Genomic DNA, 15225 nt, shown 5'->3' with positions numbered 1-15225 from the left:
GCCTCGCCTCTCTGGGGCAGACCGCCATGCCTCTCCTCAGGGAGACAGATGCAATGAAGCCAGCCACCAGGTCAGACATGCTGAATATTTCCCGGTAAGACACCGCTCGTGGTGTTACATAGATTATTAGATATGGGTTAGTCAAGATGTGAGTAAGAGGCTGAAACTAATGGGTCAGAAAGTGTTTAAATGAATACAGTTTCCGTGTAATTATATCAGGTAAAGCTAGCCGTGTGGGATCCGGTTGGGATGAAAAGCAGGCCTGCCCACAGCGCCTCACTGCAGTCTGTACTCTTTTTCTTCTCTCTCTCTCTCTCAAGCCTACTTACATTTTTAAACATACTGTGGCCTGTTCAGAGGTTTATTTCTGTCTGAATCTGTCTTTATTGTATATCTGCAGTCATTTTATGACCAGGAGCACTTTTAAAGTGGTAAGCAGCTGGTAGCAGCAGCCCTGGATGCTGGCTCTGCTTCTCTCAGACTTTCAATATGGCAGATGTACTTTTACCACCAGTTCTGAGACCACTGGGTAGGCTCCATCCTCACTACCTTAACTCTGGGAAGCAGCTGACCCATGCTGCCACCAAGTAACTTGCAGCATGCTGCTCATAAACCTCATTCAAGTCCAGAATCTCCCAACAGAGCCAGAGCTATTTGTGCTGCCAGCACCAGTACAAACCAGAAAGCAATTTCTTAATGAAACCACACAGCTTTTGCTGCTATTGCTTAGTCAGGAAGTCTTCTCATCAAGGAATTGTGCCTCTGCTTGCTTCTAGCAAACAGAGTCTACCTGAGAAAATGTTGCTAACATGAAGCCATGCTTAATTCTGTTTTTTTATGTCTTCCCAAGCTCTCCCAGGTTTTATGCGAATGTAGTTGACCCATGTTGGCACTCCATTTTGTAGAGTGAGACTACTCGCTCGTTTCCCAGCCACTCAGACCCAAATAATCACATAGAAACTATATTAATTACAGAAGTTTGGCCAATAGCTTAGGCAAATTTCTAGCTAGCTCTTACATCTTGAATTACCCCATTTCTATTAATCTATGTATCAGTATGAGGCTATGGCTTACTAGCAAGAATCCAGCATCTGTCTCCCTTGGCAGCTACATGGTATCTCCCTGACTCTGCCTACTCTCTTTCTATATCTCTGGATTTCCTGCCTGACTTTACTCTATGAAGCCATTGGCAGAAACAGTTTCTTTAATAACTAATGGTAATTAATAATAAACATATTCATAACATACAGAGGGGAATCCCACATCATCCCTAGGCAACATGTAATGACAAACACATGGCCACAAGTCCAAGATGGCTCTGTTGTGAACACATTAATAAATCACTGGAACTAGGTTCAACCATGTCTAAAACCCTTTCTGTTGAAGATCAGCAAGCAAACATGAGAAAACACTGTCAGTCTTCAGTATCCATTGGGTTCTCTATCCATGAGATCAGTCAATTATAAAGAAAAGATTTCTGAAAAAATGCATCTGTATTAAACATATACAGACATTTTCCTTCATGATTTCGTAAGGAATACAGTCTAACAACTACAGAGAGATAATTTAGTATTTATGAGATGCTGTATAGATTATAGACAAATACCATCCAGTGACGAGATACTTGCTTGAGCATCCTTAAGAGTTTGGTGCTCTTGGGTGTAATGGAATCAACCTACTCTTGCAGATATTTAGTTGCAACTCTGTTGAAAGGCCCATACAGAGCTATCCCATGCAGAAGATGACTCTTGAATGAAGAGGAGATTAACCCCAAAGTGCCCAAGTACCAGTGGGGAGCATCAATAAAGCTGTCCGAGAGAGCTCATCCTCTTGGTCTGCCCCTGCAAGCACCATTTTTACTCATTTATAATTAATCTTTGAATACTATATTACCCATGCCTGTTATGACCAAGTATGACCACCCATTTTCTTTGCAGTACTAGGTTCTTGGTGGGCAAATTCTAAGACATCCCAGTACTCCTGTCATCTGGATCCCTACCCAGATGACATAGTAAAAAAGACACGCTCCTAACAGTAAAAAATACAAAGACAGAAGACATTCTAAGACTTCCATGTCTTCCTGTCATCTGGAGCCCTACCCAGGTAGGTACAAAGACAAGGGAAAGAAAACAGGGAAAATAAACAAATAATGTATAACCATTGTTACCTATGGCCCAGGATAAAAGTTGAGAAAGCTTCTATATTTCTGTAAAACAACATAGTCCCAAGCTATTAAAGTTAACTTTACAAAGTTCTCAGAATACTGTCAACATGTTACTTTCTGGTTGTTTATAAGAACTCACTGCCCAATGGATCTGGGGTGCTAAACTCAAAGGGATTATTTAGGCTCATAAAATAGGGCTTGGTTCTGGGTGCTAGGAAACTAGTGACTGATGTGGCCTTAAACGCCTTTTGGATTTGTTTGGGAACTGTCTTCATTATTTGGTGCTGAGTTAGCTGCTGATAATCCAGTAGCTTGCCTGTTTCTGTCTAGACCTGGTCTGTGTCAGAGGCAGAACCCTGCTAGCTGGACTTTCCAAATACCTACGTTCTCTGGTTTCTGATTCTGATTTACAATGGAAATCCTCACCAGACCCCTAGGGGAAGGAAAGGGCCAAGCTATTCCTTTGCTTGCCTCTGGTTTGGGAATTAAAACAACAACAAACTGATGTGGAAATCCCATTTCTACAAGGGGTTCTGTCCTTCTGATGGTCTCATTCCTAATTCCACATCTCTAGGGTACTCCAGGGAAGGAACAGCAATGACTTTCCAGTAACCCCGGGCTTGTTTCTCCTATTTGACCTTTTAACACTATCACACTTTCTTTGCAAGTCTCTGACACCAATGTCCCTTTCCTGTCTTGCCATGGGTTTTGGTTTCTTGGTGAAAACTTGGAAACTATGGGTGGCATTTTATATCCATCTTTCTCAGCCTGTTCTGTCTGGCTGTCAGTTCTGTTTTCCCATGGAAGGTTTCATTAGGAAGGGACTACCTAGTGGTGTTTAGTGATGAAAGGGCCTTAGTTTCTTCTGCTTCCTACACCAAGACACAACCTTGCTGGCAAAAGTTAGATTGCAGTTGAGGATAAATACTCAACAGCTAGTTTTTAACACTGTCCAGTTTTCATGGTATAAATATCCCTACCATGTCTGGATTCAAGTTCCCAATATGATATCATCAAATATGAATTTGGAAAGAAACACACAGTGAACTTGAGTGGTACTGTCAGCTCGCTGAGGATCTGAGCATCTACAATTGGGTGCCGAGGCAACTAAACACAGGAAGGCGTTTGGGAACATGCTGCTTGCTCTGTCTAAAACAAAGAGCTTTTGCAGGCTGCAGAGAAGAAGAGTAGAAAAGCAGAAGCCCCAGAGATCCAAAAAAGACAAAGGAGGGAAGAAACGTCAAGTGAGAATTTGGGAAGTTAAATGGGCAGACTTTGAGCGACAGCTCCTTCCAAGGAAACAACAGAATCGGTAGTAATAAGGGATCTTATTAGTGATGTAATGGAGATTTGGATTACCTGAGAGCCAAATTAAAGAATGATGCAACTTCTGGGATAAAAGACTTACCAACAAGAGGGTTCCCAAGGACCCTACCATATATCAACAGACGAAGAAACTAGACCTCAGAAAGGACAGCCCTGCCCGGCCATATCACTGTACCACAGATTAAAACTAGAGTTTCCTATAAAAGTTAGTCAGTCATTCACTTTATGTGTGGTGCGGAAAGTCACTTATGAACATGACATGGTCCTTGTCCTTAGGGTCATTACTACCTAGTAGAAGAAAGTATTAAATAGCTTTTTATATAATCACAACCATTTTTTTTCATGCAGTTAAGTACTATAAAGGAAATGTGTAGGATGCCTTGGTAGGCATACATGAAGACATAATTTAGACTGATGATTACAAGGGAGCATCTCTGAGGATCTCTGATACTGAGGTAAGACAGGACTCAAGGATGCAAGTCTATTGGGTTAGGTAGAGGAGAAAGTGGGTCCTGGACAAAGGGACTTAAGATGCTAGGTCTGGCCTATCACACAAAGCCCCTTACACAGCACATCTTCTTCCATCACTAGACACTCCTGAAATTTGTTGACACCTACAACTTGTAAAATCATAGAAGTGCTAAAATGTGGGATCTTGAGTTTAGGTGCAAGTTCTGAGGTCAGAATACTCATCTCCATCAGTGGGAGCCATCACTACATGTCAAACCTCACCCAGAGCCGGGCGGTGGTGGCGCACGCCTTTAATCCCAGCACTCGGGAGGCAGAGGCAGGCGGATCTCTGTGAGTTCGAGACCAGCCTGGTCTACAAGAGCTAGTTCCAGGACAGGCTCCAAAGCCACAGAGAAACCCTGTCTCGAAAAACCAAAAAAAAAAAAAAAACCTCACCCAGAATCGTCTGTGCCTTTCACTGCAGACAACCTGAGATAAAAGAGCACATTTCTCCATACCGTGTACTCTTTTGTACATGTGTGTGTTTGTGTTTGTGTGTGTGTGTGAGATGTTCTCACTTGAATGAACGTAGTTGTCTCTTCCTCTACTGACTTCTACTTTATTTTTAAACAGGGTCTCTCAGTGATCCTGGGGCTCACCAATTCAGCTAGACAAGTTGGCCACAGAACTCTGGGGATCCCTCTGCCTCTGCCTATTCAGTGCTAGGATTGTAGGTGCTTGCCACTATGCCCTGCTTTCCCCCGGAGATTCAGGCATCTAGAGTTAGGTTCTCAGGTATGTGTGACAGATACTTTACATACTGAGCTATCTCCACAGCCCCTGAGAATGTACCTTTACCTGCTAAACTCTACTAACCATGTCCTGAGGCCATCTCTGGATGGGGGAAGCAAACAGCACAGTCCTAGAGAGTCCGCACATTCTGTGTCGACTTCCTCTTCCACTATCCATGTGCTGAAGTGATGGTCACGATCCACTTCTTTCTTCCCATTAGGAATTGAGATCCCAAACCATTTCTCTCTCAACTTGATCTGCTGACGCTGGGAACAGACAGAAAAGCTTACTATCGCTGTCATGCTGAGTGAATCCACACCGCATCTCCTGCTCTTACAGTCCAGTTACTCTGTTGCTAAATAATTAGTGCCTGTTTATCTTCAGAGTTTTGCATGACCTTGCCAGACTTTAGACACAGCAACCACCACCAAACATCCCAGATGGACTGGCTACAAAAACTGGGATAGATTCATTTTCCTCCTCTCTAAATTGGTTGCATGTAGGCTGGCTTTGGAAAAGAAATGGCCAAAAGGAAGAGTAAATAGAGTGCACTTGCAAATGCCACGAATGTCTCTATGGAGCACAATCCAGACAGCCCATTAGGACTGTAATCCTGTGCGTGATGTTTAGGGTGTTTTCTGAGAAATGGCCCTTTCCGGTAGGCAAGAAATCTCAGCTGGCTATGATCTAATCATTTAGGGGAATATTTGAGGTCCTTTGGACTCTGTTTCTCTCCTTTGTCAAGTAGGATAAATGATACTATTCCATCAACTGACCTCATAGCAACAATTTCTAAAATAATTTTGTGCAGTTTGGAAGGACAGAGTTCAAGGAAAACCCAAGAGTTTGTTAGTTTTACTTTTCATAATAAATTCGTTCAACTAGAGACAAGGGGTCTGTAAACTCCAAATCCACAACTATGCATGTAACAGCACCATGTTTCTTTGCATTGCAAGACTGTACACTCACCAGGCGGTGGTGGCGCACGCCTTTAATCCCAGCACTCAGGAGCCAGAGGCAGGTGGATCTCTGTGAGTTTAAGGGCAGCCTGGTCTACAAGAGCTAGTTCCAGGACAGGCTCCATAGCTACAGCAAAACCCTGTCTTGAAAAATCAAAAGAAATAAAAAAGACTGTGCACTCTTACGCATGATACATGATGTCTGATATTTTCTAAATGTGCTCTGTCTTCTTCCTGGGGCTCCTGATTGCAGCGATTGAATAGATGGGAATTCCCGGTGTCTCCAGAGAAGAGCTTCCTTCCTTTCCCAGGCTTTCCCATCCTACTCGCCGGCCATCACTGAGATCGTGGATGGGCACCCAGAGGTAAAACTCCTGGGAACCTGGAAACCTTTAGGTCTGTCAAAAAGTGGAGAGAGCATGTGTGGCTCAGGAGGAACACACAATCACATGACAGAGACAGAGGTTGCAGATTGCACCAGGAAGGAAGAGAATAGACTGTGCTCTCTAATGGGAAGCAGGAAGGTATCAATCCTGCCGCTCTGGGCATTCAGCATTCCCTTCACAGACTTCTCTCCCTGGAGACTCTCTTTGGCTTCAGATAACAGCCCTCCTCCCTCCCTGGCCCAGAGGACTCACTAGTTTGATGTGAACCGTGTTGATTCAAGAACTCTTAGCGGCTCCCACTAGATCTCACTGATTTTTATCCAAGGCCTCGCCCTCCTAGGGTTTGGCAGGCCAGAATTCTGTTCTCTTGTGTTCCTCCCCTCCCCCTTTTTTCCACTATAAGCCCCTCCTTCCTCAAATAAACCTTAACTTGGGTTTAAGACCTTCTTGGAAGATGATTCTGCAGTCTCCCTTTCTGGACCCTCCCAACCCTCACTCTCATTCAAATGAGAGAATCACTAAAGGGTTCCCTGTCCTTGCCCCCCAGCAGACCCTCATAAATCCACAATGAGTTGTTGTTTTTAATTAAAGCGTCCAAATAATTAATGATCAACTCCATTTGTGCCATTGAAAACCCAAATGTCACACGGTTGAAAAGACCCAACCAAATAATTCAGTGTACCCTATAAAGCTTTATAAAAAGCAGAGCCCAAGAGGCCTGCATGACTGGTTTCTGGGATGTCTGAAAAGCCTGGTTAGGTTTTTGGGTACTTGATTGGATTCCAGGAATAATGTGCCCAGAGCACAAAGGGCCCTTTTGATGTGTCTGTGCCATTGCTCCGCCCCTTCCCTCCTCACTTTACCTGGGATACACATTCCCCTTGTCTCCCTAGTTGGAAAAAATAACCCATGGAAAAGAGGAAAAAACAGCAGAGGGAAAAGTTGAGGGTGGGAGTGGGTTGGAATTCTGCAATTCTCCTGTCTGAGTTTGGTTAATAAAGTCTGGTTATTCCAGAAGGAAGAGAAGAAGTGGAAGTTTACACCATGTCTGTGAGCAGACACTGGAAAAATGTAACATAAAGATGTCTCCGATTTGAATGGGACCCTTTGAGAAACAGGTAATGAGTCAATCTCCCAGCAAGGCCTTGCTGCTTCCACAGTATTGGCCCCAGAAATCGGCATGCACTGACACACAGAATTCAAGACAGAGAATCTCCTAGAAACTGAGGCCGCCTGCTGACATTTCATGGTACTGGGATGCCTTGAGGAAAGGACAGAGCTGGTTCCTAGCCAATATTGTATAAGCAGTGGTTCTAGGAGACTGGAGATGGCGCTTGTCCTAGCTCCACCTATGCCAAAATGGGCCACACAGCAGCAAGTTAGCAGGAGTAACCAGCTGTTCAAGGTCTTTCAAGAGCAAAATAAGCAGTCTGTTCTATCCTTCAAGGCTCATTGTCCTACTTGTGAAATGCTGCTGCTGCCCTAAGCTTAGTAGCTTAAGGCAATAGTCAGTTTATTTGGCTCTTGTTTACTTCATTTCACTGTTATTATAGATACTTATGCAGAGATTGTATTTGTGTTTATGTATGTCTGTATATATGTGAATATGCATATATATGACTTCATTAATAGATATAAAAGTATTTGCTGTTTCAAATATATCTACATGATATGTTTTTAATTCAGATTTTAGTTATTTATGGCTGTAGATAGAAATACAAGCAATTTTTATATGTTGAATTTTTATCTAGTAACCTCAGCAAACTCACTTACAAATTAGAATACTTTTTCTATAGATTGTCTCTATATCTTCTCATCATCAGGTTTCAGCTGGAGACATCATCAAGAAGATGTTTGGTGCGTACTTTTAGGCTTCTCAGTGACAGGAGTAACTCCAGGGAAGAACTCCCTTCCACTTAGGCCTCCTACCCCCTCCTCCAGACCATTTGTCATTGAGATCAACCTGTGTGGAAGACACTGGCGGACTTTCACATAAAATAGACTTTATTTGAATGTCTTGGGATAGCTCAGCACATCACAGGAAATAATGGACGACCGGGCCTCAGGAAAAGACAAGGCCTGGAACAGCAGTAGGAGACACACCAACGGTCTGTAACAGGATGGTGGGTGGCCTTCCCCTTGTGAAGCTTTTCTCAAGATCCAAATTCCTTTGAGAGAAAAGCTTTGACCCTTAATTAGGCCCAGTCTTTGGTAATGTTGCTGGCTAGTTGAGAGGCCCAGTAGAACCACATATAATGTCACAGGAGTGGCACCTCAAGAAAAACTGAAGATGCCGTTACAGTAAGGAGAGAGTGAGGATGCTGGAGAGGCAGATAGACAGATGGAGACTCACTGGGTCTGTCTATCAACCAGCTAGTCAAGGTTAATGCTCAGGCTATGATAAAGGTGATGGAGATTTGGGCAATAGCAGACCATTCGATTTTCCTATCTAATCTACAGAAGCATTTGTGTTCATCGATCATGACCCATGTTCTTTACTTGTACACGAAAGTAGATCTCTCCAGCTTGGCTTTCCTGAGTTTCCATACAAGTTCTCACTAATGTTAACAAGAACATTTCTGACTGTCGAAATACGTCTGACTAATAAGCAAATACAATTGAGCTGTCTCTGGCCTTTATCTCCTGTCTCTTTCTAGGGGTGGTGGCGTGTTTACTTTGCTGTGGTTACTTTGCAATAAGAGACCTAGTATTTAACCTGATACAGTCAGTAACTACACTGAATTCTCTTTGCTTGTTAAACTGCTGACTCTGAGCTTGAGCACACATCATGTATAAAAGATGTTTGTGGGTTTCCTAGGTGTTTTTAATCCACAAGAAAATGAATCTGGGTCATCACAGTCAATTTTCTTAAGGAGAGAGTCCTCCTGGAGATCATGCGAGGTTGGAAGGCTCCATCGCTTGCCGTCACTCATCTCCTCTTTTGTTTACTGTCTCTCTGGTTTGCATTAGCAGGCTGACAAGCTGAGCTGTAGACATTTTCACCCACACTCCAACTGCTGCTCTGACTTCAATTCCAAGTTATGAAACCCAATCTCAACCTTAGAGGGGAGGCTGCAAACTGGAACTTTAAATTTCAGTTTACAGAGTTCCCCAGGATGATTCCAGGAACTGGGCTGGGAGGGTCCTGGGAATTAGAAACCGAGCTGCCACCCCCTTCTTCCCCTAAAAGGCTCTGAGGAAATCGGAAATTAAGCTCATAAAAGACCATTTTCATGATGTCCCAACTGAAAAGAATAGCAAAAGAACAGCTCCCCACTCCCCTTCTGGAAGCTGTTGGTAACTAATCACAGATGCAAGGAGTGTCTTATTCTCCAAGGTTATTTGAAGGACATTTCCAACCTCCTTGGTCACCTGTTTCAAAATATGAGCCGAAGGCCAGGAAACTCTTCCTCATTTTCAAACTCAAGTTCTTTCTTCCCTCCAGAACATTGGGGTAATTAAAGGGTAGCATTTCAGTCCTGGAAGAGGCTTTAAATACCACTCCGTCTGGAGGTCACCACTAGTGACCCGGAGATTGAGACATATTTTACCAGGGCCATAGAAAGTTTAATTTCTCGGGTTTTTTTTATTAGTTGCCAATACCTAGATATCAAAACAGTTCCTTCTTTAAAAATTACATATGGTTGATATTTCTAGAGAACTCAGAATACCTGGAAACATTATCCTCATTCCCATAGCCATGAACAAACTTGAGTGTTCATCAGTTTGACATTGTAGGGAGAAGAAAAAAAAAACTAACTCACCAATTTATCCCAGAGCAGGCCAGGTGAGCTGACTATCAACCGTCAATGACTAGGTCGGTCTTCTTGGGAGCCTTGTTTGTAAGCCCTGGTTTCTACTGTGAACTGGGTCTGAGAGGACTGTAGCACCCCCTCAGCATTTCTCTTATGAGGAACACTTCTTCAGCCCTCACTGTGCCAACCTGGGGGAGCAGGAGAAGAAAATAACATGAAGTAGGGAGGGACCATCAGAAAAGCCAAAGTCTACAATTGCCAGAATCCCATTGCTCTTGGTAGTCCCTGGGTCAGCTCAGCAGGTTATTCAAAGAACTGTCTGCTACAGAATGTGAGGAAAGCTAATTGGCTGATCCAGGACATGGGGACGTTTCCATGCCAAGGTTTTTAAGACCCAGATTCATTTTTATGACAAGATGACAGTGCATATGTGCCTGTTTCTCTGTGATTTGTTCTGGGTTGGTTTCCATGTTTTTCGTCTAGTACGAGGAGAACTAAGGCGGTGGCCCATTTATAACTCTGGAATAGAAGCCCAGAGAATATGAAGAAGGGACTCACAGAAAATATGAAAGAAATATGGGATAGAGAATTTTACCTATTGAGAAATTAAAACACAAAATTTGTAATCTTAATGGGCAATTATAAGAGGCCATTCAAATCTAAGAGAGAGAGAGAGAGAGAGAGAGAGAGAGAGAGAGAGAGAGAGAGAGAGAGAGAAAGGAAAGAGGGGAGGGAGGAAAGAAGGGAGGGAGGAAGGAGAAGAGAAGGGAAGAGAAGAGAAAAGAAAAGAAACAAATAAAAGAAACAAAAGAAAGCAAGTTTCTTTCTCAGGAAATTGCTTAAAGGAGTTCGTCAGTATATAGAAATGATATAATTCTTCGAGTCCCTAAAAAAGGAGTGATTGGCAGGAAAAGTACAAACTCTGTGATAATCGTATCTTGTCACGAGTAAGGAACACACAGTAAGTCGAACATGAAGGTAACACTTACAACATCGAGTGCTTGATCTCTGATGCCAGAGCTGGCTGCCATAGGCTTGCCAGCATGTGGCCCCGACAGTTGATACAAGCACCCCTTGACTCTGCCAAGAACAGAACAACCCTTTGAAATGGCTTCTGGCTGTGAACATGGCTCAGTGCAGGCCAAAGAAGCCTAGCCATTCCTATCACTCCACTCAGAGCCACAAAACGTCTGGAAATTGGGGTTTCTAACCGGGAAGCGCTCCCAGTCTCGTTCCCACAGAGTGGATGGTGGCTTCTGCCATCATTGGAGAGTTGTAGGGGAAAAACTGAGCTCAGGATTTTTTCGTGACCAGCTTATTTCTAATCAGCTTGGTGGCCCTGTTAGGTGTTGTGAAACAGAGGGAAGATGCCCACACCCACTCCCCACTGATCCCACAAGTATGAAGAAGGTACACTTCCACTTGGCCAACCCCCCTCCATTCTAAGGTTTTATTCTTTGAAAGATTAGAAACAAATTTAAAGAATGTCTTTGAGGAAGAACCTAGAAGCCCAGAACTGAATTACATACAAATGCAGAGGTAATCTTCAAAATTCATGGACAAAACACTGTTCTAAAATGTACATCCTTGAGAAAAAAATACCAAAATTATAGACATTTACCTTGTAATTCATAGTTCAACCGAGAAGTAGGTGTGTGTGTGTGTATGTGTGTGTATGTGTGTGTATGTGTGTGTATGTGTGTATGTATGTGTATGTGTGTATGTGTGCATGTGTGTGTATGAGTGTGTATGTGTGTATGTGTGTGTATGTGTGTGTATGTGTGTGTATGTGTGTGTTTGTGTGTATGTGTGTGTATGTATGTATGTGTGTGTATGTGTGTGTATGTGTGTGTATGTGTGTATGTGTGTGTATGTGTGTGTATGTGTGTGTATGTGTGTATGTATGTGTATGTGTGTATCTGTGTGTATGTGTGTATGTGTGTGTATGTGTGTGTATGTGTGTATGTGTGTATGTGTGTGTATGTGTGTATGTGTGTGTATGTGTGTATGTGTGTGTATGTGTGTATGTGTGTATGTGTGTATGTGTGTGTATGTGTGTATGTGTGTGTATGTGTGTGTATGTGTGTATGTGTGTGTATGTGTGTGTATGTGTGTGTATGTGTGTGTATGTGTGTGTGTGTGTGTGTGTAACTGGAGAGTTCGGATTATCGTGGAGAATTGGCTTACATAATTAAGGCGTCTAGCTGGGGCAGGTGAGCAGAGAGGAAAAGAAGGTAAGGAGGCTACAACCCACGATTTGTGGCCTCTGAGCTCAGGGTAATCTGGGCACTCTTAAAATGTCTCAGACAGGATAATCTCCCTCTTGATTAATTTGGAGAAATCATCAATGATTTGGGACTTTAATGACATCTATAAAATCACATCCTAGTAACCTGAGTCTGCGTTGATTGAATAACTGGGACTGCCATCAACCCAGGCAAGTGACACAGTAGAACCCCATCACAGCTGGGTCAACATAAAATGGTACTCTCCTTTCTTTTTACACTCTTGGAAAGAACTGCAGGTGCCGACATTGAAAGACTTACGAGTGGTGAGCTTTCCCATCAGTGTATGTTATACCCGAGACAACTATGAGAGCAAAGGCAGTGGGGATGTGGTAAGGGGACCCATGGAGTTGACATCTGCTGCTGTTTCTTACCTTTTCCACTGCGAAAGCAGGACAGAGAGACAACTGATGACCCAGCCCTTGAGACAACTACAACATGAACTGAAGTCGACTACTAAACATTTTAAAGGATCTCAAAATAAGACCAGAGGAACAAAAATAGTAAAAATAAATAAATAAAAGACCTAAATTCAGCCATTTTGATCCAATAACCCACTGCCTCTACTCCTAGCTGTCTACTGAAGGAAACTCACTGGTGTGCACGGGAATCATGTAAAGGAATATTTGAAGCAACATCCTTTAAGACAGACAATACAATGACAGACTAAATATTAACCTAGGAGAGACCAGGTACTGTAAACACATTCTGCAGTCCCTACCTTCCTTAAGCCCTTGCCCTTCCCTCCCAGGAGCGGGTGGTCCTCTCCCTTACTGGCCCATGCTCAATCCTCGCTCTCCCCTGACTGTCTGCTGCCCCTTCCTGGAGAGTCGGAGTCTTCTCTCATTGCTGTTAGTCCAGAAAATGGAAGAGAAGATGGAGAAGAATCAAAGATTCTGTCCCAGAGGAAGGACAGAAGTAGGGAAGGTACAAAGGGACCTTCAGTTAGGTGGGGTGGTGAGATCCTAATCTTCCTCCTGGAATACATGTCAGAGAAGAGAGGGAAAAGTGACGGAAAATGACGGATGGAGAAACTAGGCCAGAGGTGGAACAAGAGATGGAATCTTAAGAAAGGGAACCAGGGAGTAAGGGTGTTTCCTGGGAAATGAGGGACCATACCACACTGTATCCATTCCTCTTCAACCCTCATCCTTTCTAATTCCATTTCTCAACAACAGAAGCCCAGATCCTAATCATGCCATTGTGTTCCCATGTCCCTTTCATGTTCCCCACTCCTCATTCCCCCTTTCGCATGGACCCCATTACAATAATTCTAAATTTAAAAAAATACATCTTGATCTAGTTGCATGTGAGATTGTAGAATCATGTTAGTATGATAAAAACCAAAAGTACATATTCGACATTATACGCTATATTATATATAATATATATAATATATTATATACTATTATATATTATATATAGTGTAATTTTAAGGATATACAAGAAAGTAGTTGTATAAAACGAAAGACATGAGATATTAAATATCAAAATTAAACATCATTATCCCTCCTGAGAAACTGGAGAGGGACAAAGAGCAGTCAATCTGAGAGGACCTCATCTCTGTCCTGCCTGCGGCATCTACATTCAGATTGGTTGTTGTACAGGGTAGGTATTCCTTGTACCACTATGTAAGTCTGAAATATTTTATTATTCAAAAACTTAGAAAAGAGCTGGAGTCCCAAATACCTCTTGGGTAAAATTGGAGGCTTGTCATGATGAGGGATCAGCCGCCCTTGCTGAATGCCCTCAACTGTTTTGACTTCTGAAGGGGCGTGCCATGATTATAGCTGCGATTAGGTGACTCACCATAATTATGTTTTGTTGAAATTGAATTTATTGAAGCATGAATCATTCTGCCCAAGTCTACCTAATTGCTCCCACCGCTGTGGATGGGAGGAACGGAGGAGGAGTTTTCTGTGGAGGTCATTGGAGCAGGCACAGGCGCATGCACGCTTGCGCAGTGCGAGTGTGCCGCCGATCACATTCTACTGCACTCGCCCTGCCTGCGGTGTCCTCTGTGCTTCTGCAGCAGCTCCATGTCAGTAGAGAATCTTTACATGGTTAACTGCGGTTTCTTCCGCTTCCGGCACCATTTAGTTCTCAGGTTTCCCGGGGTCTCTGTGTTTCAGACCACAGACCTTCCAGAAGTCGGTATTTCAAAGATGCTTACTTGCAATTTGGGACCCCGTTCTCCCACCTCAGACCTCCCTCAGCTCAGCCTAGAACAGTAGGGAGCTGCATGGCCACTGCGAAGCTGTAATTCCAGTCTAAGTGGGTGCAGTAGAAGCAGACAGTAAACTCATCCTGAGCCGCCCTCCTGGAGAGAGGGCTGGGGTGTGTGTGACAGTTCTGGGCTCACCTGGGTCTCATGCAGGGACAGAGGTTAGTCAGTCTCTCTCCTGTGCCTCTGCCAGCATGTGGAAGCCAGAGGACCTCCAGCCACTGGCTAGTGTTTGTTTTCTCTTTGTGTGGATAGAATTGAACAAACATAACGGACTTTGAGTCTAGCGTAGACTAAATGTGACCCATCTTTCTCCTGTTCACTGACTGATCAACAGAGGCAAGCTCTATTGGCTCACCTGCTTGGATGTATTTACATCACTTAACACATTTCATCACAACTAACTCAACCACTTCAAGGGGGTCAATGTCTTTATTAGTCCCACACTCTGGATGAGGAAGCTGAGACACAGGAAGTTGAAGAAAACGTCTTGCACGCACTTAGCAAATGCAAGGTAGGAAGTACTGTCTCTAACTCAGAGTGTCTGTCCCCTGACTCCGTGCTTTTTGCCACTGCCCAGTATCCATTGCATGACAGACATGAACTTTCAAAAACCATCTGGCACATTCTCAAGACACACCTACTTGAGATGAGAAAACTACGTCTGAGGAGTGAAGCAACTTCTAAAATGACACAAATATCGAACAAAGCAGGGAGAGCCTGCAGCTGCTCTGCCTGGGTGCTCATCTGCCCTCCCTAGGTCAAATGGCTGGTTGGGTGGGGGACCCAGAATGACGATCACACAAAGCAGAGTGGTCATACCAGCAACCAGTGGCACACGGCAGCTGATGGCACCCAGACACCCAGTTCCAGTGCTCCCACTG

The sequence above is a fragment of the Arvicola amphibius genome, chromosome 8, assembly GCF_903992535.2.
Source record: "Arvicola amphibius chromosome 8, mArvAmp1.2, whole genome shotgun sequence".
NCBI classification, from domain to species: domain Eukaryota; kingdom Metazoa; phylum Chordata; class Mammalia; order Rodentia; family Cricetidae; genus Arvicola; species Arvicola amphibius.
The sequence above is the reverse complement of the archived record's forward strand: the minus strand, read 5'-3'. Positions refer to the sequence as shown.